The sequence below is a fragment of the Kogia breviceps genome, chromosome 3 (assembly GCF_026419965.1).
Source record: "Kogia breviceps isolate mKogBre1 chromosome 3, mKogBre1 haplotype 1, whole genome shotgun sequence".
Lineage (NCBI taxonomy): Eukaryota > Metazoa > Chordata > Mammalia > Artiodactyla > Physeteridae > Kogia > Kogia breviceps.
In genome coordinates this window covers 103,230,557-103,253,228 of record NC_081312.1, presented here as the reverse complement: position 1 = coordinate 103,253,228, position 22,672 = coordinate 103,230,557, and the positions used below count along the sequence as shown (strand labels likewise).

Sequence of the window (22,672 nt, the reverse complement as noted above, 5' to 3'; positions counted from 1 at the left end):
GACACACAGATCAAAAGAACAGAATTGAGAGCCCAGAAATAAACCCACACATATATGGAAATTAATTTATGACAAGGGAGCAAAGAACATACAATGGAGGAAGGATAGTCTCTTCAGTAAATAGTACTGGGAAAACTGTACAGCCATTTGCAAGAGAATGAAACTAGACCACTGTATTACACTAGACACAAAAATTAACTCAAAATGGATTAAAGAGTTGAATGTAAGACCTGAAACCATAAAATTCCTGGAAGAAAACAAAAGCAATAATTTCACTGTTATCAGTTTTAGCAATGTTTTGTGTGTTCTGACTCCAAAGGCAAGGGAAACAAAAGCAAAAATAAACAAACAGGACATCAAACTAAAAAAGCTTCTGCTTTTAGGAAACCATCATCAAAACAAAAAGGCAACTTATTGAATGGGAAAAGATATTTGCAAATCACATATTTGAAATATATATATATATTTATATATATATATTATATATATATATTAATATCCAAAATATATTAAGAACTCACACAACTCAAGAACAAAAAAACAAAACAAAACAAAAAAAGCCTGATTAAAAAATGTGCAGAAGATCTGAGTACATTTTTCCAAAGAAGACATACAGATGGCCAACAGGCTCATGAAAAGATGTTCAACATCACTAATTATGAGGAAAATGCAAATCAAACGCACAATGAGATATTATTTCACATTTGTTAGAATGGTTATCATTGAAAAGACAAGAAATAACAAATGTTGGACAGGATGTGGAGAAAAGGGAACCCTTGTATAATGTTGGTGGGACTGTAAATTGGTGCAGCCCCTATGGAATACATTATGGAGATGTCTCAAAAAATAATAATAATAATAACAGAATTACCATATGGACCCGCTATTCCACTTCTGGGTATTTATCTGATGAACACAAAAACACTAATTGAAAAGATATATATACACAGCTATGTTTACTGCAGTACTATTTACAACAGCCAACATATGGAAACAACTGTCCACTGATGAATGTATATGTGTATACACACACACACACACACACACACACACACACACACACACACACAATGGACTATTAACTCACCATAAAAAAGAATAGAATCCTGCCATTTGTGACAACATGGATAGACCATAAATGTATTATACCAAGTGAAATAAGTCAGATGGAAAAATAAAAATACTATATGATATCCCTCATATGTGGAAACTAAAAAAAACAAAACAAATGAACAAACAAAATAAAACAAAAACAAACTCGAAAATACAGAGAACAGATTAGTGGTTACCAGAGGGGAAGAGGATTAAGGGGTGGGCAAAGTGGGTGAAGGAAGTCAACAGTATTGTGACAGATCTGGTGACCACTTTGTAGTATATACAGATGTCAAATTATAATGCTGTACACCTGAAACTTACATAATTTTTTAAAAGCTAACTTTTTTCTATCATAAAATTTTAAGATGTATAGTATAATAGGTAATATCAAACTCTACTTCAGATCTGAAGCCAAAAAAGACAGAGAGAATTAGGAGGAAATCTGTACAGTAAGATTCGGTTTCCTAGTCAGACAGCTAGTCCATGAAAACCCAGACCATTCAGTTCCATAGGAGATAACAGAACAGAGGGTCAACATTCATGCAACATAAAACTCTGTAGTTGCCTTTTACAAAAGAATACAAAACACATCCTTTTCTAGACGACAAGATCTTTTAACAGACTTTTGGAATGCAAAACTGACAACCAGAAGTTGCATTTATAATAGGATTCAAATTTTATTTGCACATGTTTAATAAACTTATATGTGAAATAAAGTCTAAGTCAATAATTAAAGTTCAACTCTCTAAATTAGGAACTACTATATTTATAAATTATTTCTATGCTGCTGATAGTACAACCTACATATTCACTGTTGCTATCATTCCACAAGCTGCATTTGTAAGGAAAGGAGTCTATAAGAAACAATGTAAACTTTGTCTTATTCTATATAGAAGAAAAAGATTATCAAACTACAGGATTCTCTTCTCTCCTTATATTAACTTCTTCATTGAATCTGGAAACCAACAACCTCTTTTAACTTCAGGACCATAGTTGAATTAAGAACTGGCAATCTACCTGAAATATTTAGTTGTGAGGTTTAACACTGTGAATGCAGCCAGTCCCCAAAGGCAAATGCTGAAAAACAGTCTAAGGATATTGCTGCAAAAACAATTTTTCAAGTCAAGGAGAGAACTGACATTAGGAAAATACTTTTTATTGCTTCTCCAATGCCTTAAATCTTCTTTCACACAAACTCCCACAATTACTCCTACTTCATACGCAAATAAAATCTATAAAAACTGTTTCACACCTGGGAAGAAGGCAGTTTCTCAGCATTTGAAATACTCAACTCATTATTTCAAAATATTTAAGAAGTATACCATGGCATCTTCCCTTGTAATAACAAAAGTAAATCAATCTCTTATGAAAATTATGGGTGGGGGAGAATCCTAACTTTAAACAATGCAAAGTGCTCCTGTCATATAAAGGATTTAGGAGGAAAGAGTTTTCCTGCTCCTCCATCATCAAGGGAACCAAAGAAGCTTAGGGAGAGAGAGATGGGGGATTAAGAGGAAAACTTTTCTCTAAAAGATAAGAAACGAAATAGTCTACATAACGTGGATAAATCTATAAATATACTAGAAAGCTAAAATCTTTCATTAATTTTTAAATGTAATATTTCTACCATTATTTTATTCAACAGCACATGATACTTACTACGCCCCAGGCATTATTTTAAACACTTTTCAATTATTAGTTCATTAACCGTCCAAGGTAGGTACTATCAATATCCCAATTTTACAGATGAGAACACTAAGGATAGAGAAATAAAGTAATTTTCCCAAGATCACACTGCTATTAAGCGTCCGAGATGAGATTCAATCCTAGGCCGTCTGGGTTCAAAATCCACGCTCTTAACCACAATGCAATGCTGACTCTCTAAAAAGCAATGTGCTCATGAAAGCCCAGTGTCTTATAGTTAAACAGTTAATAAAATCTGCTAAACTAATTAAGAGTGAAAAAAATGGAGACAGCAAAAAGTAGAAAACCTATTATTCATAGTTCAATCACATTACTATGAGTATAATTTCCCATCAGTCTTCTTTCCTTGTTCACATAGAGTTTTTGTTTTCCCTTTAGTTATCATTCAGCAGACATAATTTTCTAGAAAATGAAAAACTAAAATATTACTCTCAACATTTTTATGTAAGTTAAAATTAATTAAGCACATTGTATATCAAACACTCACGTGCTTGCTATTATTCTTCTTTCACCTCACAACCCCATAAAGTAGGTGTAAGTATTATCCCCATTTTACAAATGAGGAAACTGAAGCACAGATAAGAAACTAACTTAAGGGCCCATGGCTAGTAAGCAGTTGAGGCAGGATTCAAATTCAGGCTGCTTGACTCCTGAACTAGAATTCTTTTCTACTCATGGAGGATAGGATTATGAGCTACTTGATACATAAGGATCATGTTTTTAAAGAGTAGTATTGTTTGTTTGGCTTAGCCCAAAATGAGTATGTTAGCATACAGATTTATTTTATTTTGCCCTAATTCTTACTTACACAACTGAAGGTTTCAGTATCTTAAGGTTTCTTGAGCAAGCTAAATAACTCCTCAGGTCTTACTTTATAAGGGTCAAGTATTTTATGTAATTCCTTCATTCAACAACCATTTGAGAATCCATTACATGCTAGGAACTATGCTAATAAGAAAGTCTTTGCACTCAAGGCAGAGTCTCTTTTCACTCAGCATATAAATATGCTAAAGTTTCTCATAATTAATAAATACAACACACTGTGCATACAAATGGTTAATAGCTTTGCCAACCATTCAGAGGCAAAATTGAGAATGGAATCCCGTGATTTTTTGCCCCCTATGCTATAAAGTAGATAAACCCCTCATTTTTCTTACAGTTCCTAGAGAGTGACTGATAAATAATTACTCAGTAGGTACAATCTGCCTTTCTCATGCTATACCACCTTTTATCAGCTGGCAATGAAAGCCTATCCATTTTTAGTGCAAAGGAGTTGAAATTAAAATATTTTACTAAAATCTTGGTTTACTAGGTTACATATTTAAATTACTTGTAAAGTTCCATAATCACATCGGGGTGTGACTTTAGTAACCAAATGACAAATGTGAATGTCTAAAACTATCCATGAAAGAAGCAGTCAAAAATGTTGCATGTTCACAGAAGACGAAGGCCAATTCTGCTTGATTTTACACTGAAACACGTTATTTTAAGCAGTCTTAAGATGAATACCACTGATTGTGAAAAGGTGGCAGAGAGATAAAAGTTAAAATCAAGTGTAGCAGAAACCCTCCTAACTAGTTCACTGAGTGGTTTAATTGATAGCAATGACTAAAGGCACAATTACCTACCTAAGAGATAATGAAACCTTGACAAGTTCTTTGACTGATACATATTTATATTAGTGTTTATATGTAGCTGGCACAGGCTTGAGTTCATTATTTCTTATGCCTATGTCCTCTAAGAAGCTTCTCTAGTAACGTTATTTGAACCATTATCTGGTATTTGCCTTTCACTGCTACTTTCTTTTTCAGTCTGTAATTTGTCTCATCCTAGATTGTAAATTTACGGCACAATGTTAACTCCCAAAATGGCTCAGTGTCTTGCCAATAACAGGTATTGAAAAAGTGTTTATGAATAATAGATATGAAATCCACCCTACAGCCACACCCCAATCCTTATCATTTTTCAGAACTGCTTCTCCTCATCTCTCTGACTAGGATGCCCTGGGGTCAGTCCTTGAACCTCTTTTCTAGCTACGTTCACTCCTCAGGTGATCTTATCTATACTGACAACTTCTAAATGTATTCAACCTGGACCATTCTCCTCTGAACTACAGATTCATTTGTTCGATTGATGACTTCACATCTCGATTACATGTCTCTTAGACATCTCAAAAACGTAGCCAGTCTGGAACAGAACTCTTGAACTCTACCCAGAAACCTGCTCTGTTCACAGTCTTCCCATCTCTGAAAATGGCAACTCCATCCTTCCAGTTGCTTAAACCAAAAACCTTGAAGTCATCCTTGACTCTTCTCTTTTCACATTCCACATTCAATCCATCAGCAAACCTTGTTGGATCAAAACATACCCAGTTAGAGTCAGAGATATATTTTACACACAGAAAAAAATATAGATATGTATGGATACATAGATTAGTATGCATACATATATTAACTAGCTCTGTCCACTGACATTATCTAGCAGCAGTAGCAACAAGCACACCTAACATCCAGATCTTGACCTCAAAATACCATTCTCCAATAAAAGGAATCAGAGTTTCTTGAAGAAATGAGTCTAGGGCAGAGGCAGGAAAAATACAAGATGAGCCTGAAACATCTAGTAGTGCCAGAAAATAAAGTAGTGTAACATGTACACATACAAAGGATAGGAGCACATCAAAAAGACAGAAGTCAACCTAAAAGAGCTCCCAATGGGCACAGCTGGAATAATTCAGGCAACAAAATAAATAATGATACCAAGTGAATTATAACCCTAAGAATAAAGTAAGTATACATAAATTAGAACTGATATAAATGATTAGATAGATAAGGAACAAACTTTCCTTACAGAAGAATTCCAATTAATAAATGTAGTAAGAATGAGGGAAAATAAATAGTACATGCAGGCAAGATTACTGATGAACGCTAAAATTAGTGAGCAGAGGGGCTTCCCTGGTGGCTCAGTGGTTAAAAATCTGCCTGCCAATGCAGGGGACACGGGTTCGAGCCCTGATCTGGGAAGATCCCACATGCCACAGAGCAACTAAGTCCATGCGCCACAACTACTGGGTCTGTGCTATAGAGCCTGCGAGCCACAACTACTGAAGCCTGCACGCCTAGAGCCCGTGCTCTGCAACAAGAGAAGCCACCGCAATGAGAAGCCCACACGCTGCAATGAAGAGTAGCCCCCGCTCACCGCAACTAGAGAAAGCCTGCGCGCAGCAGTGAAGACCCAATGCAGCCAAAAATAAATAAAGTAAATAAATTTTTAAAAATAAATAAAATCAGTGAGCAGAAACAGGATACTGGCAAAGGCTCAAAGTATCTCTCCCAAAATATTTACCAATTACTGTGGTGGTTGTAATATATGTCCAGAAATTCTTTGATACATCTGCCTCCAGGAAGTGGAGTTTAATTCCCCTCCCCTTGAGTGTGGGCTGAATTTAATGACTTGCTTCTAATGATCAGAGTATGGAAGGTGAAAAATAATCGAGAAATCTGGCAGAAACCACCTTAACAAAGTCATCATCCAGTGATGTCATGTTGATAACATGGATCTCCTCTATGGCATGATAAGAAGGGCACTCCACTCTGTGATACTCTTCCTCAAACCTCTAAAACTAATCATGAGAAGATCTCAGAAAACCAAAATTGAGGAACATCCTACAAGATACTTGACCAGTACTCTTTAAAAAAAAAAAGTATCAAGGTCATAAAAGGTAAGGAAAGACCAAGAAACTGTCATGCATTAGAAGAGATAAGGGAGACTTGACAACTAAAAGCAAAGTAGTATCCTGGTTTGGATAATGGAATGGAAAAGGCATATTAGTGGGGAAACTGGTGAAATACAAATAAAGTCTGCAGTTTGTCTGAAGCATTGTACCAGTGTTAATTTCTTAGCTTGACGAATGTACCACGGTTATGTAAGATGTTAACATTAGGGGGAAAAGGATGAAGGGTATATGGCAGTGATTCTTAATAGGAGCAATTTTGCCCCACGGGGGCATGTGGCAATGTCTAAAGACATTTTTGATTGTTACAACAGGGGTATGGTACTGGCATCTATAGAGACCAGGGATGCTGCTTAACATCCTGTATAGCACTGGGCAATTCCCACAATAAAGATTTAGCCAGTCCAAAATGTCAGTAAGGCTGAGGCTGAGAAACACTGGCATAAAGGAACTCTGCATTATCTGTGCAACTCCTCCGTAAATCTAAAATTATTTCAAAATAAAAAGTTAAAAACATATCCAAATCCAATCATTTCTCATCAATTTCCTAGTCTAAGACACCACTAACCCTCAACTAGATTTTTAAAGACAGCCTCCTAACTGATCTTCTAGTTTTTACTCTTCACCTCTTTAGACTACTTTCAACACAGTAGCCAGAGTGAAGTTTATAAAGCATAAATCTGATCATGTCACTTTGCTCAAAAACCTGTAATGGTTTCCATCTCAAAAAATAAACACCCAAGTCCTTCCAATGTTCTACAGGCTCTACGTAATCTGGACCCAGTTATCTCTCCACTTTGTTTCTCCACAAAGTAGAAACCACTTTCTACTCTTCTATTCACTCCAGTCCAGGCACACTGACCCCTTAGCATTCTGGGAATACACCAAGCACACCTCTGCTTCAGGGCCAATGCAAACTGTTTCTTAGACCTAGTGATTTCTTAGACCTCCTGATTACCTCCATCCTTCAAGCCTTTGCTCACTCCTCACCAAGTCCTTCCCAGACATCCTTTTTAAAAGTGCACACACCCCTTGGCATACCTATCCCTCTTGCCTGCTTTATTTTTCTCCACAGCACCTATCTATCACCTTCTAATACTATATAACAAAGTTACTTATTTTGTTTAATGTCTGTCTCACCCGCTCTAGAATGTAAGAGCCCCGAGGGCAGGGATTTTTGTCTGTTTGGTTCACTACTATAACCTCTACACCTAGAACAATGCCTAGCATGCACCTAAAGCTCAACAAACATTTGTTAAATGAATGATACACCTTTGAAGTCCTAAATTTAACATCCCAGTGTCGTTCTACCACTTCTCATCATTACTGCATTTTCTTTCTTATCTCCTTACTTGAGAACAGTATGGTTTGGAGAAGAAAGAATGGGTATTGGATCCTGGTTCTATCACTTGATAGTGTGTGTCTCTCTGGATATGTAACTTAACCTTTCTAATCCTCAGTTTCTTCATCTGAAGGAGAATGACAAAGGGATGGATGTAAGATTAATAACACTTATGTTAGGATTAGAAATAAGGTATTAAAGTGTCTAGCACATAGTAGGTAATCCATAAGTAAAAGCTAATATTTTTGCTCCCTCTTCACTAGTTCTTTGGCTTCACACTGACCTCTAACTTTCACGCCCTTCATTTTCTCCCAGTTGAATCACCCCTTCTATGATTCCTGCTCATGAACCAACCTGGACTCCACAGTTCATTTCAGTCACAGTCCTTAACACCATTAATTCCCTCAACCAATTGCCCTTTAGGTATCTCTACCAAGCAGGCATCTGCAAAGCAGTGGGTAACAGCCTGGGCTCTGGAATTGAACTACCAGGGTTTGAACACCAGCTGTTCATCTTACAATCAAGGAGAATAACAACAGTACCTACCTTATGAGCTCTTGTGAGTATTCAATGGTTTCTTCAGCTGTACATACCCAGAGTTATCAGTGCTGAAGAAAAATAAAACCATGCAAATTGGTATCCCTACAAATCCAAGGTCTACAACTTCAAATGGGTCCTCAATGCTACCTGACAATCCTTTTTCATTATCCTAGTCGTGTCTGTCTGACTCCCCCTGCACCATTCCCTTGGAAGCTGTTATACACTTATACTCTCTTTTTATTTTTTATTTATTTATTTATTTTTTTTTTTTTTTTTTTTTTTTTTTTTTTCCTTTGCGGTACGCGGGCCTCTCACTGTTGTGGCCTCTCCCGCTGCGGAGCACAGGCTCCGGACGCGCAGGCCCAGCGGCCATGGCTCACGGGCCCAGCCGCTCCGCGGCACGTGGGATCCTCCCGGACCAGGGCACGAACCCGTGTCTCCTGCATCGGCAGGCGGATTCTCAACCACTGCGCCACCAGGGAAGCCCTATACTCTCTTTTTAAAGAACCCCTATTCTACCATGTTCCCCATCATTCTAAGCAGGTACTCAAAAATGATATGACACATCAACTCGTTCTCCTTCCTGCCCCTATCATTTAGAAACTTATTTACAGTGCCTCAAACTTCACCTCCTTCCTTTCTGTTCAATGAAAAAGGAAAATCATCTCCTACCCAAGGCCAACTTCTCTACCTATGCCTTGGATCCCATCCCCTCCTACTGTCTCCAAATCCTGGCTCCATCAATCACCTCTGTCCCCCATCTCTCCGCCTCCCCCACACTGCTTCAATTTCTCCCCTCCACTGGTGCTTTCCAATCCCACATAAACATGCCCAAGATCCTCTTAATTTAAAAAAGGGGGAGAAGGAGTAAACTTCTCTAAATCCCCTGCATCTCCCTTCACCTATACTATTTGTTCAGTCCTTTGTTGAAAACACTGTATCCCTATCAATTAGCTACCTTCCTAGCAGTCATTGACTCTTCAACCCCCTTACCCGCAAAGCACTACAATGTAGCTACCTCCTCTAGCTAAAGTTACAAATGACTTAATCACCAAGTTTCAGGAACTTTTTTCAGTTATCTTACTTGGCCTTATCATGGCAGGATACAGTATTGTCCACTCCTAGTCCTTGAAATATTCTCCTCCCTCAGCTTCTGTGACAATTCTCTCATAGTTCTTTTTTTTCAGCTTTGGTCTGTCTGGCACAGATGTTTGGCTTCTCTTAGTTGTCTGCCCCATTCAGTAGCTCACAACAGAAGTATGGGAATCATGCTAAATCTTCAATCTTGCTCAACTCTGTAATCTCATTATTTACCCTATCCTGTTGATAATACTTCCTAAACCTCTTATACATCCACCCCTCTTCTACATCTCTCATCATTTCTTATCAGGAATGGCTTCCTAACTGGGCTTGCTTCCGGTTTTGCCCTTCTCTAATCCAGCATTCACCTCACTGCCTAGAACACAAATATGATTCTATCACAGCATAATTTTTCCCCCCACTAAATTCTCACAGCCTTCAGGACAAAGTTAAAGCTCCTTAGTTTGGTTCATAAGGCATTCAGTGATTTGGCTTCTTATCACTTCATCAGCCCCTGTTCTAAAACTCTGCTGTCCACTTGTGCCTACTGAGTACTTGAACGTGGCTAGACGCAACTGAGATGTGGTATAAGTATAAAATACATACCAGATTCTGAAGACTTATTATGAAAAAGAGAATGTCAAATATCTCAATAATGCTTTTTTATAGTGATTACAGATTGAAATAAAATTTTAGACATATCAGCTTAAATAAAATATATTACTAAAATTAATTTCACCTTTTCCTTTTGTAACATGGTTAACAGAAAATTTTAAAATACATATGTGAATTACATTTGTGACTTGTATTATTATATTTTTACAGAACAGCGCTGGTCTAGAATGTCCTTTCCCTTTTTCTGAACCTAGTTAACTGCTCTCTCTTTTTTTTTTTTTTTTTTTTTTTTTTTTTTTTTTTTTTTTTTTTTTTTTTTGCGGTACGCGGGCCTCTCACTGTTGTGGCTGCTCCCGTTGCCGAGCACAGGCTCCGGACGCGCAGGCTCAGCGGCCATGGCTCACAGGCCCAGCCGCTCCGTGGCATGTGGGATCTTCCGGACCGGGGCACGAACCCGTGTCCCCTGCATTGGCAAGCGGACTCTCAGCCACTGCGCCACCAGGGAAGCCCAGTGCTATCTATTTTTGAAGATTAGCTCAGGTAACCCACTAAGATGCATTTTGGGACACGCCCCTCCCAAGATACCAAGTCTTAGTCAACTACCCCTCCTGCTCTGTGCTTCCATCCATAGGAATCTGCTTACACCTGTTATATATCACTCCACATTATAATTATTGGTTATCAGCTATCTTCTCCTCCTAAACTATAAGCTCCTTGCAAAAAGGCATATCATTCTACATATACTCAGGGCTTACCACCACGTTTACCACTTAAAAGGCACTCAAAATATTTGCTGAACAAATGTGAACTATCTATTCCTGACCTGAAAGTTACTAGAATTTCTCCAAGGAAAACAAACTAGCAAAGGAGTCTAGACTTTCCCAAGAGCTCCAGTAATGAAAGGATCAGAACGACGGTAGGGAATAGGAATTAAAGTAAAGAGAAGAGCAATAAGAAAATAAAGCTCGGGGCTTCCCTGGTGGCACAGTGGTTGAGAGTCCGCCTGCTGATGCAGGGGACACGGGTTTGTGCCCCGGTCCGGGAAGATCCCACATGCCGTGGAGCGGCTGGGCCCATGAGCCATGGCCGCTGAGCTTGCGCATCCGGAGCCTGTGCTCCGCAACAGGAGGCCACAACAGTGAGGACCGCATACCGGAAAAAAAAAAGAAAAGAAAGCTCATCACACACAACCACCTCTTACAGTGAAAACAGGAATTTGCAGCAGTGAAATGGAGCCTTGAACTAAACTTGTCATGCCAGGGGCCACAGTTTGGTTCCTAAATTATTCAAATAACCCATCCAACAAAAGAGTATGATTTGGCAGGTTTCAACACAAACAGCTAGAGCCCAGCACCTGTTCCACTTAAACACAGCATCATTACAGTTTAAAACAACAAATCTCTCTTATGAAGCAAAGACTAATCTCATGGTGCTTCACCACAGAACAATTTAGAAGAGTTATTATATGAAATGTGCCAAAGCATGAATTTATGGATGATGCTTATTTGACAAATATGGTTGGCACTGCTATATGCTGAAAAACATGTATGCAAATAAGCAAATAAAATTTTTAAGCTCTCAGACTTAAATATTTACATTATCATAAACGTACAAAGATAAATGTTTATATGAGAACACATACAACACATTCCAGGAACACATTTTTTAATGTGATTGTCAGGAACAGTTATGAAGTGGCATTATTTCTTTATGGGCCTCAGGGTAGACTCTTAAAAATGACTTCTGACAGAATGTTAATGGGGTACAAAAATTATGGAGGAAGTTTTTCTGTACTATCTCTGGGTAAAATGAATAGTCACAGTATCATAATAGTTCAAAGCAATCTTATCTTTTCCTTTCACGAAAATACTTTTCTTCCCATCCTGGAACCCAGCCAAACATAAATGTCAAACCATAAATGCGCGGGGGCGGGGAAGGGATGAAGAAGAGGACCACACATCAAAAAGGCTTAAAGGAAATAACTTGACATTTTTTCCCCATATAATATAGTCATGTTAGAGTCTCCAAAAATAAAGACATGATAAAATATTTTCCCTCTTCCCCTCTGACAGTTTTGGAAAGATGTTTGTTTTTTTCACATAGTTTGTGAGTTGGTCATAGCCAAAACTCACTAGCAATGGTATGAATTCTGCTTCCATTGCTAACTGTTCTGGGTCGAGGCTACAACTCCCATCTCTGAAGTCAAGAAAATGTACCATACTTGCCATTACATTTTACTAAACGAGTCACCGAAGAGAAGTGCCAGGCACTTCAGAAAGTAATTAGGGTAGTCAGTGGACTGAGCTATCTAGAAATGTTGAGATTATAGAGAAGCCATCGTGAAGCAAGTATTCAAGATTGCTCATGGAAAGTTTTACCCCTATGGATAATTCACGGTTTTCACTTCTACGCTGCAGAGAGCAATATGGGTTCTCCGACTATACACATTACCACATCATTTCATTTATCAGGGGGAAAAAAAGAAAGGAAAAAAAGGCGTTGTGGCTGAACAAAAATCAAGAGGTAGGCCCCAAAACAGAATCCTCAAGGCAATCCCAATTCAGGTGAAAAGCTGTGGACATACATCATACAATTACCTAAAAATAGCCTTTCATGTAAATCTCCAAGTATTTAATTCAACGTATAATCTTACCACATTTAACAGAGGAACAAGAAAAATGTATTAGGCTTTATATAACAAGGGCAATAAAGATGAAATCATAGTTTTCCTTTAACTCGTCACTATCCCCTCAACCCCTACCTTGCAATAACTCCATTCCACAGCTCTCAAATTCCTAAACGGGTATCTTAAAAAACACAACGTATTGCAAAAAAGTTAACATTTAAAGGTGGGAGGGCTCCTCTTTCCTGTTGCTCTCAGCAGTCTTTAATGCAGTCAAAGGAAAAACGAAATCAAGCTCTCAGACGGATGGTGCAGGCAACAGGGAGGGGGTAGAGAAGGGGCTCAGACGGCAAGCCCTCATCGCGGGAGGTGAGAAAAGTTGCAAGAACGGACGAGTCAAAGGGCGAAGGAGAAACAAAACTGACCCAACGAACCACTCAAAATCCCCCCAAAACCGAGGAAACCCTCACGTTAGGGGGCTCACAAACCGAAGAGCGAAGTGCGCAGGCAAAGAGCCACCGTGTTTCACCCTGGCGCTGCTGGCCAGGCTGCGCCGGATCCTCCCGGGTTTGGAGGTGGATGTCCGTGCAGACTTAGCAGTAGCGAAAGGAGTCCTTCCTGCCCCAGCCTCACCGCGTCCGGCTCCTCCAGGATTCACTTTCCCCAGCAGCCTTCCAGCCGCGCCCGGGAGCGTCCCTCGCCGCCAGGTCCCAACTTTCCCTCCTCTGGGGGGCGCCGAGCTGCCGGGGCCGCCGCCGCCACAGCCACCGAGAGAGGGGGCGGGAGCGGGGGGGCTTGGGGGCGCGCGGCGCCAGCGGGCTCCGGGGGCGGCAGGGCGCGGGGGTGGCCGTGGCCGGAGAGCCCGCGCCTGGCCGGACCGGCCGCCAAAGCCCCCGCGGCGGCGCCACCCAGACCCCACGCCGCCCCGCCCGGATTCCCCCAGGTCAGCACCCTCACCCCTCGGCGACCCAGGTCCCACAAGCCGGCGCGAGAGGAGAAGGGAAAGGAGGCGACGTGGGCAACCTTGCCCCAGTTACCTGAGGGGCTCACACGCCGCCGCGGTGATTACCTTCGCCGGCCGTCTAGTACCCTTCCTGGTGACCGCGGCCGCCACCGCCGAGCAACTGACACTGACTAACAACAACTAACTAACTACTAGCCGCCGCCGAGTCCACCGCGCGCTCCCGGCCGCCCGTAGACCGCCCAGCCCACCAGCCTGCCCGCCTCCTCCCAGCCCCGCGCACCGCCCCTCCGCGCGCGCACCGCTGCCGCGCTCCTTGAGCGAACACGCGCGCGCGCGCACGAGGCCACAGCCCTCTCCCAGTCTCTCCTCAGCCCTGAGGGAGGAGTCACCATGAGGCCCCTCCTCTCGCGTTCCTACCTCCAGAGGAAGAGACCTAGAGAGCGTCTGATTGGCTGAGGGAGGCGTGGCCAAAGGAAGAGGGCGGGACGACCAGGACCTTGGGCCGGCGTGAAGGGAAATTTCAGTTCAATTACGTACCAGGAGAAAAAAGGGAACGAAATATTGGTCCATTTGGTGCCTAAGCCCCTTAGGTCTGCCTACCGTCGAATACAGGATATGTGTCTTCAAGGATTCCAGCACATAGTAATAACCAATTTAAGTCCCAATACTTTCTTCAGGCCTTAGCAATGTAAAAAACTACATCTCCCAGAAACCTCCGCGAAAATAAGTCTCACCTTGCGTAATCACGTAGTCCTTCGCCTCCTTTGAACAAAATAATCCCTCCATTTTTCTGAAGGTATGGGGAATAATATTTCATTTTTCTCCTCACCAGAACAGCCTTAAGTGCTGCGATTAGAGAAGTTACCTGTGGGAAGGTGGTTAAGCGATTAGATAAAGGGAAAGAAAAGACATCAAAATAAAGTACTGCGGAGGAATTTTTGTCAAGCTGTGAGGCGACGCAGTGAGAAGAGTGAAGGCGATTGAGAGGGGCTCAGGGAATTGTCCCCTGTGCCAGGGACTTTCTTTAGGCCCCAGGCCCCTGCCTACCCCTGTCGTCAGCAGGTCAGTAAGCAAGGCGAGCTTGGGGGTGGCCACAGTGGATGTGCCCTTCACCCCTTGAAGATCATCCCTCTTTTGCTGTTATTGGTTTGTCTCGGTTTGAGGCCGACTGAATGGGGGCGCCTCACTTCCGGTTGGGGGAGGGGAGGAAGGCCATTCTGGGGAGGGGGGAACATAACTCACTTCCTGTGGGGGTAGGGTGATGGGTTGGGGTGTCCAACCCACTTCCTGTGCCGGCGAGGGCTTGAAAAGGTGATGCTTGGTGCCATATGCATAGACGGTATCTTAAAGCTTTGGGATTGTGTCTTACGTGAAAAGTTAGGTTATTCCACGAAGTTGTGCTAATCACCAGCCTCCAGTCAGAATTTATGTGACTTTTGGTTCCATGTGTAAGAGGAAAATTTTCTCCCCAACAGAATTTTCTTAATGCGTTATTCAAAGAATTCGAAACCCCTTGTTAAAACTCTTTACTCGTCTCTACAGTACGACATGCTTTCTTGTGTGACTCATGAATTGCCCACCCCTTCTCCCTTACTCAAGTCCAACTTTGACTTAGTGGGGTTTAGGGGTGTTCTCTGCCTTGACATGCCACAGGAACTCTGTAGCTACTCTTAAGGAGGTCGTTTATTACAGGACTCAATATTTTACATAAATTATGAAGCATTTTCACCTTATCGGAGTGAAAATATACTGAAGTACTCAGTTACTTGGTGTTACCTTAACTGATGTGATCGGGATCTTAAATCCTTAGACCTGTTGATTTTAGGCTACAGGTTCTGCCCTGGGCCTGAAAACAACTTCCTCAGCTTTAAAAATTCTTATAGGTAACTTACACGTAACAACTGTGAAAGTTGCACTGTAGTACATTTTCCCCTTTTGTGATTTAATTAAATTCAGCACTGATTAAAAAATGGTGTCTGCACTTTGTAGTTTCAAGGCATGGTGCAAGGATCATGAGAGTCAGCTCAGATTTTAAGGAGGGGGAAAATTTGGCTCACAAAGGACAAAAGATGAATACCAGAATTTTCTGTTTTTCCTATATTCTCAATGTTTTATAAGAAACTATACATAAAGTGGTAATGAACAGTCAACAGTTTGACTTCTTGGCTTCTGTTTTGTTTGTTTTGTTTTTGCGGTACGCGGGCCTCACTGTTGCGGCCTCACCTGTTGCGGAGCACAGGCTCTGGACGCGCAGGCTCAGAGGCCATGGCTCATGGGCCCAGCCGCTCCGCGGCATGTGGGATCCTCCCGGACCGGGGCACGAACCCGTGTCCGCAGCATCGGCAGGCGGACCCTCAAACACTGCGCCACCGGGGATTGCCGCCTGTTTTCAAGTACCACAGTACTTGGTAGGTTGGGGTGGGAAGGGTACTGAAGGAATCAATCTATTTGGAGTTTATGAAATCTCAACAACTTCGGTAATTTTAGAATATCAAGTGAACTGTAATGTCTTTCAAGAATTTTTTAAAGAATAAGGCCTGTGTATTTTATCCTTTGGGGTTGTCACCTAATCTGCCCTCAGAATTTGCAATTGTTTTAATTCTGGTTCTTTTCGAAAGCTAGTTTGTTTAGAGTTGATTAGAAAATGTGACTTAAACTAAAATGTTTAAACAACTGTAACTTAAATGTTACAGTAAGGAAAAAATATATGTTTTAACTTTCTATAGATATTTTTAAAAAAACCAAAAAACTAAGACCCTAAAATCAGTGAGTTATCTTTTGAAGGACTATAGAATTTCTGCAGAAGTTGAAAAGGCAAGACACAATTATGTCTGTGTTGTTATTAGTAGAAGGTTAGGGACATGTAGACTGCCTCAAGCAACTATTAATTGATTAGAAAGTGTTCATTATCTTCTATATTAGTGTAATATAGAAGAATCTATGATATGATCACCCTGACAAATTAAACTATTAAACTACAGTATTAAGAATTACTGAAGTGAGTAAAGATTGTGGAACTAAATGAAATAGATAGAGAAAAGATAGTTAAGATATTGATTGCGATACAGCAGTATTGCCTTTAGGAAATTATCTTTGGAAAGCAAAGGAGTTTTTAAAATTGGTCTTTATACTATTCCAGGGAAGAAATGTAGTATAAGAGAAATAAGAAAACTTGTTGCAGCTGAGAGTCTTGAGCAGCTTGAAGAACTGTCTGTTCAGAAGAAAGCAATTTTTAAAGCACATATTTGAAAAAAGATGTTTTGTGATAACAGGCAGTTATTCATTGGTTCCATCAAAGAAGAAATATTAGAAAAGCTTGTGAAAAATAGAGGGAAGTTCATGGAACCTGCTTTTATTCTTTTTAAAAGTGTTTCTGTAGAGAGACTTGCTGTCTTCCAAAGGCTTTTTTTTTCCTCTTAATGTTCTTTGTTGCAGTTTTCTTTGCATGTTCTAATAGAAACATACTATCAAAATTAGAAAAGTAAAGACTTTTGTAAGTGTACTCTGTTATTTCTTTAAGTAAATGAATTTGAGGTTTTCATTTCATTCCGTGTCATCAATAATAGATTGTCCATTTTTTTTCAGAATATTTAGATTAGATAACCATTTTCATTTCCAAAAAGCAGTCATTGGATATACCGCTCACAGCTCACAGCAGTTTGAAATATTAAAACAGTAGGTCAAAATTCTGGATTCCATCTCACTGAAATTTGATTACCCATGAAGTACTAGATGATATCTATAATACAAAAGGGTCTTTTCATTCTTTTGTCTACCTACCTTTTAAAAATCATGCTATTGTTTTACAACTATTGCTTTTTTGTATGTTTGTTGTTTTGGTAGTTGCTTGTTTTTGCCATGGGATGAGTGTTAAAGAGAATATGCTAACAACATGAATGGTTTTTAAACCTACTGTTCTGCTGTCTTTATTTCAGGGCCTTCAAGAGTATTCAAACAAGAATACCCCTTACGTGACTTTTCATTATTTCAAGAAAAGTTTATTGAGTGCTTACTGTATACTAGTCTCTGTTTTAGGGACTTGGAATACATCAGTGAATACAGACAAATATCCGTATTCTCTTGGAGTTTACTCTCTAGTTTCCAAATCAAAACTGGAATTTTGCTCCCTGGATATTCCTAAATAAGCTCTATAGTGTGATCATTGTTCAGACTGATCAAGAAACAGCCATAAGCTTGATCTCTCTTGGTCTTGATCTCTAAGACATTCTAAACCCAGTTTTGAATATTTCAGTCTAATTTTTCTCCAGATGATTAAAGCCCCTGTGTTAAATATTCAACCCTTTTCTCTGATGCATGCATCATGACCCTACCATTCTAGCCTCCTTTGTTCACAAATAAACGTGAACAATGGAGAAAATATGGGATCAGACAGGCCTGGGTTCAAAAGTGATGTCTACATTTTACTGGCTGAGCTTCTTACTAGCTTGGTAACCTCTAACAATTTACTTGACCTCTCTGAGCCTCACTTGCCATAAACTTAAATGAGGTTATTTGGTGGATCAAATATATTATATGTAAATCACCTGGCACAGTGCCTGGTGTTAGCAGCTTAATGAATGCTATTATTTTTCCCCCAGCTTGCTTCTGTTATTCTAGCTATTGGGATTTGCCTACATGTCTGTTTTAAGCCTTACATATTCCCCGAAGTATGGGGATGCAGTGCTAGAATTATTCAAATTCATCCTTCCCCAGTCTCAGTGAGCTAAGCATGCTCACTTAGCTGTCAAGAGTTCATTTTTTGTTCCTTGTGGAAGGAGAAATCACTAATTTCCATGATTATTTTAGATAATAAGCATAATAGAAAAGTCTCAAGAAAAGGTTAAGGAATCACTAAAGTAATTTGAATTGTTATTGGAAGACTTTTTGAATCATTCTTCTAAACCTATTTAAATACTAAGCCTAATATTCAAGACTCTTCTGTCATTACCCATCTACACATCCCTAACTAGATTGGTCTCTGAAAAAAAAAAAATTCTATACAGTATCCAGGCTTTTCTATCTTTGTTCATGCTATTCTCTGTGTGGAACACTTTCTCTTTTCCTGGGAATCCTTATCTATCAGAATGCCACCTTCTTTGTGGCCCTTTCTCAAGTACCACCTTCAGCTTCAAAGAAGTATTGTCTGATGTCTGTCCTCTTCTCTGTCCATTCTCCCAACCATATGTGTGTCTGTTGATCCTCCAGAGCATTTTGTACTTTTCTTACGGCATATAACATACAGTGCTACTGCTGTTGTTGTATGTTTCTGTTGTTCCTGTACTGTCATATGTAGAATTTATGGACTGTCATAAAAGTCTGCAGACTATAACATATTCCTATCTGTCTGCTGTCAAACCTAGCACAATGCCATTCACATCATGAGTATTCAGTAAATATTTGTGGAGTTGAATTGGCAATTGGGGTAGATGAAACTGATCAATAACATTTGTCCACTATTTATAGCAAGTAGTAAACACAGTGACCCATGTACAGTAGACACTCAAAGATCTGCTGAATGAAAGGGTAATTCTCCCATTTGTGAGCATAGGGTATCAATATATTGAGCATGTATTAAACACCTACTATATGATGAGACCTATGAGAACTGATCCCTGCCCTCAATTTAATTGGAAAGAACTAAGTGGTAATTAATACGTACAGATTCTGAAGACTGAAGGTGTTTGAGTGAAGGTGGGGTAGGGAGTCAGTGTAGAGTTGTTTGTATTTTGAGAGATATCCCAGGCTGTCTGAACTCAGAAACAAATAGATTTAGGTATCAAGAGATACTTAACTTGCAGTTCCACTCCTAGTTACATACCCAAGAGAATTAGAAATGTGTTCACACAAAAACTTCTCCCCAGATGTTCCTAGCAGCATTATTCATAAGAGCCAAAAAATGGAAACAAACCAAATGTGCATCAGTTGATGAATGAATAAACAAAATGTAGTATAGTCATACGGTGGAAAATTATTCATCAATAAAAAGGAATAGAGGATTGATACATGCTGTAAAATGGATGAATCTTGAAAATATTACACTAAAATGAAAGAAGCCAGACACAAAAAGCCACATACTGTATGATTCCATTTATATGCAATGTCTAGAATAAGCAAATCCATAGAGACAGAAAGTATATTAGTGTGCCAGGGAGTGGAGGGCAGGGATGGGGAGTGACTGCTAATGTCTATGGGATTTCTTTGAGGGGATGATGAAAATGTCCTGTAATTAGATAGTGATGATGAGTGCACAACCTTGATACTAAAATACCTTGTATACCAATATACTGAATACCACTGAATTGTACACTGAAGGGGTGAATTTTATGGTATGTGAATTATACTGTTAAAAAAGAGAGGGGGCAATACATAAACTTGAAGAATTTGGATTTTGGATGGGGCTAGAAGGAAAGCAGGAGGTGATAATTCTTAGATCCTAGAGGGAAATGTAAGTATCTAGGTACAGGACTAAATGTATGTTGAGGTTCAGGTGAGGATGTATGTGAAGGTTTCTGGCTATTTGTGTCTTATGAAGCAGGCAGTGAGGTGAATGATTAGACTAGAAGGGTGTTGACAAAGAAGAACAACACTTTAGGAACTTGAAGGCAGCTTCACATTTCTTTTTGATTGGGTCAAGGATGTGGTATGTGGTCAACTTAGTTTCAGTGTGAAGGTCAACTAAGTTCAGATGGTGAAAGTATCGTAAGGGAGTCTGATAGCAATCACCAGTGAAGTTACTGGAGAAGATGGGAGAACAGAGACTAGACAAAAATATTAGTTTGATTCTAAAACTATCCCCATATAATGTAAATAGTTAGATCATAATGGGAAGGAACCAAGGGCAGTGATTTGGAGAAGTCAGTACACATGAAGATATTCATTTGAAGAAGTACTTGAGTACCTTTTATGTGCCAGGCACTATTAAATAAAATCATAGTTACTTTCCTTATTGAATTATTTTCTTAGAATAAAGTCTTATGAGTGAGATTATTCGTTCCAAGAGTATGGGCATTTTATAGTTCTTGATACAATAGCTATATTATTTCTCTAAAAGGTTGTGCTAATTTCTGATGCCACCAGCAACATACAGCTGTGTTATTTTAAACACAATTTCACCAGCAAAAATTTTTGGCTAATTGGATAGGCATAAAATTATTCTTCTCTTTGGTTATTGCTTCTAATATGGTTAAGTGTTTCTGTACCATGGAATTGGCATCTGTTGGAGCATGAAGGAATTCAAAGCCTTTATATTTGCTACCTCATCTGGAATAGCTTCCTTAAAGGGTATGGATTTTTAAGGACCCTAGGAATCAAACCAGCCTCTAATTTGAATCAGCTCAAAAACTACTTTTATTCAGTGGTGTTCTCCTTATTTTCTAAATGATATTCACATTTAAACTACATTTAGCCATAATTCCAATTCCCATTCAACTAACTTAATTCTCATAATTTGGTGTTGTAGGTATTAACTAACTTCACTTTGCATATGAGAAGATAGAGGCTTAGAGAGGTTAGGTCACTTGCCCAAAGTCACTTAACCAGTAAATGACAGAGATAGGATTTGAATGGGGCCGATTATCAGTCTTACACTCCATGATCTCTCAGTATCACTACTAAAATTTAATGGAGGCTAATGGAAACTGGAAGAGAAATCTGAAATGGAACTTGGACGAGCAGGCGCTTACTTATGTATGAACATAGTGAAGCAGTTAGCAGAGAAAATGTTTTATTTTATTTTTTTATTGGGGAGGCTATAGCACATAGACAAAGAGAGGAAGGACTCTCTTTAAGCCCAAATTTTCAAGGCCCTTTCTGTTTCTCCCTGATGAACAGGTACGTACTACTACAAAATCTATGATAGGAGCAAAGTGGGAGGAAGATAGTAGTAGGAAAGCAGCTGCCTTTAAGTATATACATTGAGAGTCATCTGATGGTAGAAGAAACAGACGAAATGGCCCTCAGGCCCACAAAGTATTCAGTAACTATTTTTTTTCAGTAACTTTGTGTGTGTGTGTGTGTGTGTGTGTGTGTGATATGCGGGCCTCTCACTGTTGTGGCCTCTCCCGTTGCGGAGCACAGGCTCCGGATGCGCAGGCTCAGCGGCCATGGCTCACGGGCCCAGCTGCTCCGCGGCATGTGGGATCCTCCCGGACCGGGGCACGAACCCGTGTCCCCTGCATCGGCAGGCGGATTCTCAACCACTGCGCCACCAGGGAAGCCCAAGTAACTTTTAAAATAACAAGTCTAACATGATAACAAGGTTAATGAGATAGTCAAAGTACAGTACATATTAGCGAAGGAAGAGAGATTCTTTCATTTTTATTCAATATAGTGTGCTCACTAGACAAATTTACGTCAGGAATATAAAACAAGAGATGCCATGTTCTAATGCTGGCTTTTAGTCAGATAAAATACCCCAATATATAGGTAAGACAATTAAGGCCCAAAATTACACACCAAATAAAGTCACACAATGGGCCCTAGAACATAGGCCTCCTGCTTCCGAGTACATTTTGCTAAATGGAGCTAAGTGAAAACAACAATCTGTTTGTTTTGTAATTTGTATTATAATTTTTTATAATTTAATATGTTATTCTTAAAAGATATCATTTCTCTGTGTGTTTTAAAACAACAGTAATAAAGATCCACACACCAAATTACTAAATGTTTGGTGATAGGTTAGAATAAGAAGTGATACTGAAGATCAGGTTGAACCCTAATGTATCAGATAGTCCATCTGTAAATTACATCTAGTATCCCAGATTGCATTGAGGTGGGGTGGAAGACACAGATCTTTTGAAAACTATCATAGAAACATTACTCTTGAAAGATTATGACATGTACATATGTGTATTTGTATTTAAGCATTTGGAATTTTCAACAAAGTCCAGCCATTTTCTTCCATCCCTACTCCTTTAAGTGAAACTAATACCCCTTGCTTCACAAGAAATACCAATAGTATCCAGATACTCCACTTTTTTC

The 22,672-nt window shown here is 39.6% G+C and overlaps 2 protein-coding genes across 19 annotated transcripts in view; one reads left to right on the top strand and one right to left on the bottom strand.

Moving 5' to 3' along the window:
- Window positions 1-13,952, bottom strand: part of PEAK1 (pseudopodium enriched atypical kinase 1) — a 308,208-nt gene extending 294,256 nt beyond the window's left edge. For 13 of the 17 annotated variants that reach the window (XM_067029393.1, XM_067029392.1, XM_067029391.1 and 10 more), the window contains exon 1: window positions 13,767-13,952. The gene's annotated coding sequence lies outside the window, so the exon portion shown is untranslated. Of the gene's footprint in view, window positions 1-13,217; window positions 13,363-13,766 lie in introns of those variants that run through there. The other 4 variants (XM_067029398.1, XM_067029394.1, XM_067029400.1 and 1 more) reach the window with 2 other exon arrangements.
- Window positions 13,953-14,443: 491 nt separating this feature from the next.
- The window catches only part of HMG20A (high mobility group 20A), a 67,700-nt gene continuing 59,471 nt past the window's right edge, over window positions 14,444-22,672 (top strand). Inside the window, exon 1 of one of the 2 annotated variants that reach the window (XM_059058932.2) lies at window positions 14,444-14,755. The gene's annotated coding sequence lies outside the window, so the exon portion shown is untranslated. The remainder of the gene's footprint in view (window positions 14,756-22,672) is intronic. The other variant, XM_059058933.2, reaches the window with a different exon arrangement.